Source organism: Sapajus apella, unplaced genomic scaffold (genome assembly GCF_009761245.1).
Source record: "Sapajus apella isolate SASKATOON/1434 unplaced genomic scaffold, GSC_monkey_1.0 scaffold6, whole genome shotgun sequence".
NCBI classification, from domain to species: Eukaryota; Metazoa; Chordata; class Mammalia; order Primates; family Cebidae; genus Sapajus; species Sapajus apella.
The window spans coordinates 46,608,688-46,613,964 of NW_022436946.1; positions in this window are offsets into that span (position 1 = coordinate 46,608,688).

A 5,277-nucleotide genomic window follows, 5' to 3' on the forward strand; every position below is an offset into this window, starting at 1 on the left:
GGTCCTATTTATGTATTTTTTTTATTTTGTTGCATTTGCTTTTGTGGTCTTAGTCATGAATTCTTTACCAAAGCCAATGTTTAGAAGAGGTTTTTCAATATTATTTTCTGGAAGTTTTATACTTTCCGGTCTTAGATTTAAGTCTTTGATTCATCTTAAGTTGATTTTTTATAAGGTGGGAGATGGGGATCAAGTTTCATTCTTTTACATGTAGTTTGCCAGTTTCCCCAGCACAATTTATTGAATAGAATGTCCTTTCCCCAATTTATGTTTCTGTGTGCTTTATCAAAGACTATGTGGCTGTAAGTATTTGACTTTATTTATGGGTTTTCTGTTATGTTCCATTGGTTTATGTGCCTATTTTTATACTGGTACCGTGGTGTTTTGGTAACCATAGACTGATAGTATAATTTGAAGTCTGGTATTGTGATGCCTTCATATTTGTTCTTTTTGCTTAGTATTATTTTGACTAAAATTTAACATAATTATTAAGAGCCCTACAAATTTTTAATGGTAAATGAGCATTAGTTTCAATTTAAAGTCACCAGTTGCATTAGACCTTACCAAGAAAGTCCACCTGTTGCTTGAAGCTTTGAATCAGCCATTGACTTATCCTTTCCAGCTATGAAAGTCCCAGGTGGCATCTTCCTCCAATATAAAACTGTTTCATCTATATTGAAAACCTGCTGTTGAATGTAGTCACTTTTACCCATTATTTTAGCTTGCTCTTGTGGATAACTTGCTGTAGCTTCTCCAACAGCACACTGCTTCTGCTTGCACTTTTATGTTTTAGAGACAGCTTTTTACCATAAATCTTATGAACAAATTTCTGTGGGCTTTCAACTTTTTTTTCTGCAGCTTCCTCACTTTTCTTAGCCTTCGCTGAATTGAAGGGAGTTAGAACCTTGCTCTGGATTAGGTTTTGGTTTAAGGGAATGTTATGGCTAGTTTGGTCCTTTATCTAGACCACTAAAACTTTCCTCCTATCAGCAATAAGGCTGTTACTCTTTTTTATCATTCATGTGTTGATGAAGTAGAACTTCTAATTTCCTTCAAGAACATTTCCTTTGCATTCACAGCTTAGCTAACTTTTGGTGCAAGAGGACTAGCCTTCAGCCTATCTCAGCTTTTGACATGCTTTCTAAACTTAATCATTTCTATCTTTTGATTTAAATTGAGTGACTCTCTCTTTCACTTGAACACTTAGAGGTTATTGTAAGGTTATTAATTGACCTGATTTCAATATTTTTGTGTCTCAGGTAATAGGGTAGCCTGAGATGAGGACAAGAGATCATCAAATGATTTGTTGATTTAGTTTACCATCTTATGAATATGCAGTTCATGGCACCCCCTAAAAATTAAAATAATAACATCAAAGATCACGATCACAAATCATCATAACAGATATGATGATACTAAAAAGGTATGAAATATTGCAAGAATTAACAACATGTGACAAAAAGTGACAGATGCTATTAGAAAAATGGCACTCATAGACTTGCTAGGTGCAGGCTTGACACAGACCTTCAATTCGTAATAACTGTAATATTTATGAAGCACAATAAAGTGAAGTTCAATAAAATGAAGTATGCCTGCACTCAAAAGATCACAATTATCATGTTTTTTGTTTATGTGTGTTACTCAGCAATATTCCTTTCTTAAATCTATTTTTGTAGTGAAAGGCATTACATTTTGTGAATAAAGGATGGGTGATTTCATTCTTTCTAGCAAGAATGCCTGTGTTTCTGGTTCTAATCTTTGATGTAAGTACCACAGAGTTCAGAGTAATCATGAACTTTGTATTTTTGGATTTCAAATGTATTATTGAAATAGCACAGGCCAGCTGAGGTGGCTCACACCTGTAATCCCAGGACTTTGGGAGGCCCAGGTGGGTGGATTATGAGATCAGGAGTTCAAGATCAGCCTGGCAAATATGGTGAAACCCCGTCTCTACCAAAAATACAAAAATTAGCTGCGCATGGTGGCACGTGCCTGTAATCCCAGCTACTCCGGAGGCTGAGGCAGGAGAATTGCCTGAACGAGGACCCAGGAGGCGGAGGTTGCAGTGAGCCGAGATCACGCCACTGCACTCCAGCCTGGCCTCAGAGCGAGACTCTGTCTTAAAAAAAAAAAAAAAAAAAAAAGGAAGAAAAAAGAGAAAGAAAGAAAGAGCAAAAAGGCAAATTATTATGATAATTTATGCTATCAAATACCTTTTATCTTAAATTCATTTGTAGTAACACCTGTTATTAATAGATGTTCAGATTGTACATGATATGATAAGGAGTGAGGAGAGGAAAAAGAAGAGAAAAAACAGGATGGCAAGGAAAAAAAAAAAAAGAAGAGTAAATGTAATGAATGTAACATGGCTGAGGAATGAACTCTCCTGGCTGCAGAGGCTGCTGTATAGCAGAAATTCTAAGATACTCCAACAAGTCGTTATTACTGAAGCTTTAACAAGAAGGTCTGCAAAGAAAAAAAGAAAATAGAAAGAGGCTTATTTTAATTAGTCAAAAATAATTGCCAGTGGAAAAATTAATGCCACTTTTGGTGTATTTGAATCATCTAAACCCTCAAGTCAATTTAGCTGACTCAGTAAAAATACGGTCAGAGTTACTTCTTGACACCCTGTTGATGAAATAACTTTTTTGAATTTTAGATTTTACTATGCTGATTTTTACATTGTATGACATTCATTGTCCTGCAATAACAGGGAAGAATGTGTTTTTAGGTTGGGCCTCTGCAACAGGAAAGTTTTGGTGGGGAAAGAGTAAATTTTCTACTGATTCAAAGATGAGGAGTGTTGAACTACCTTCCTGAAATATGTGATGTATAGCCAGTAGAACGGAAAAGCTTGCTTTTAATCGTGAACCTCCATCCCTTTTCAACTTCCATATTTATTGGATTTAACCTTCTTCCTATGAAAACTGAAGCATTACATTAGAGACCTGCTGCTGTAGCAATTCCTGAAAATGTATAAAAATAGGAGGTAAAATGATGTGCGCTGGAGTGATAGGACAGGTTAAAGTTGGTTAGACAAAATGAGACCAAAGACAGAAAGTTCTGTTGATTTTTAAGACAAGGGATACTTTAAAGGAGAAAATACAGAAACAGGTAAAGCAATAAAGTGACCGTTCACAAAGCTACCTTAGACACTATCACAGCAGGTAGCAGGCAGTGGAGTTTTTTTCTTTTAATTAGAAAAACTTATTTAGCTCATGGCTGTGAAGGCTGGGAAGTTCAAGAGCATTGCCCTGGCATCTAGGAAGAGCCTTCATGCTGAATCATAATGTGGCAAAGGGCATCATGTGGTGAGAGGGCAAGAACATGCCAACTCGAGGCTCTCTTCCTCTGCTGTATTATTGCCAGGAAACTTTATTAACTTTAGTATTTATAGTTGTTAAACCTTGTATATAAATTCTTTTATCTTTAAAACTCAGGGATTCTGTTGACTTGATGTTTAGTCCCTTTCTTTTCTCCTCATGTTAATACTGGGTCCTGTTGGACAATTATATATTATCTGAAGGCTTTTAAATTATCAACTTGGATAATGAAACTTTTAAAAAAATATTAAATTATTTCTCCTGTTTTTCTTTCTTTTAGCTTTTGTTTATATATAACCTCATGATTTTAGCTTTTATATATAACTTCATGGTTTTAGAAATGATCGGGGTACATGTGCAGGTTTATTATGTAGGAAAACTGATGTCATGTGGGTTTCATTTACAGATTATTTCATCATCCAGGTACTAATTGTAGTGCCCAATAGGTATTTTTTTTCTGATCCTCTCCCTCCTCCCACTCTTCACTCTCAAGTAGGCCCCAGGGTCTGTTGTTCTCTTTATGCCCATGTGTTCTCAGTGCTTAGCTCCCTCTTATAAGTGAGAACATGCAATATTTAGTTTCCTGTTCCTGTATTAGTTTTCTTAAGATAATGGCCTCTAGCTTCTTCCATGTTGTTGCACAGGGCATGATCTCAGTTTGCACAACTGCAACCATCTGATCTTTAACAAATCTGGCAAGAAAAAAAGCAATGGGGAAAGATTTCCTATACAGTAAGTGGTGCTAGGATAACTGTCTAGCCTTATGCAGAAGATTGAAACTGGATCCCCTCCTTACACCATATAGAAAAATAAGATCAATTAAAGACTTAAATATAAAACCTAAAACTATAAAAATAAAAAACTCAGGAAGATAACATAGTAAATATAATTCTGGATATAGTAACTGGCAAAGATTCTATTATAAAGATCTCAAAAGCAATTGCAACAAAAGCAAAAATTGACAAATGGGATCTAATTGAACTCAGGAGTTTCTGCACAGCAAATGACACTATCAACAGAGTAAACAACCTAAAGAATGGGAGAAAATATTTAAAAACTATGCATCCAACAGAGGTCTAATATTAACATTCCACAACGAACTGAAACAAATTTGTAAGCAAAACACAAACCCATTGAAAGGTGGGCAAAAGACATGAAGAGACACTTCTCAATAAAAGGCATACATGCAGTCAACAAGCATATAAAATGCTTAACATCACTAATTGTTAGAGAAATACAAATCAAAATTACAGTTAGATACCATCTCACATCAGTAAGAATGGCTATTAATAAAAGTCAAAAAATAATTCAGTCTGGTGAGGTCACAGGAAAAAGGGAATGCTTTATACACTGTTGGTGGGAGTGTAAATCAGTTCAGCCATTGTGGAAAGCCTTGTGACGATGCTTCAAGAATTCATAATAGTGTTACCATTTGACCCAGTGATCCCATTGCTGAGTATATACCTGAAGGAAAATAAATTGTTCTATCATAAACACACATAGACATGTAAGTTCATTGTACCACTATTCATAATAGCAATGGCATGGAATCAACCTAAATATCCATCAACAATAGACTGGATAAAGAAAATGTGGTATATATGGCACCATGGAATACTATGCTGCCATAAAAAGGCAATCTTAACATAAACTTCTTTCATTGCAACTCCCTTTCTCCAGAAAAACTTCAAAGAGAGTTAGGTGGAAACTTCCATGCCCTTTAAAGGCTAGAAATGATATAACCTCATGGTTTTAGAAATGACCATAACCGGGCCGGGCGCGGTGGCTCAAGCCTGTAATCCCAGCACTTTGGGAGACCGAGGCAGGTGGATCACAAGGTCAAGAGATTGAGACCATCCTGGTCAACATGGTGAAACCCCGTCTCTACTAAAAATACAAAAATTAGCTGGGCGTGGTGGCGCGTGCCTGTAATCCTAGCTACTTGGGAGGCTGA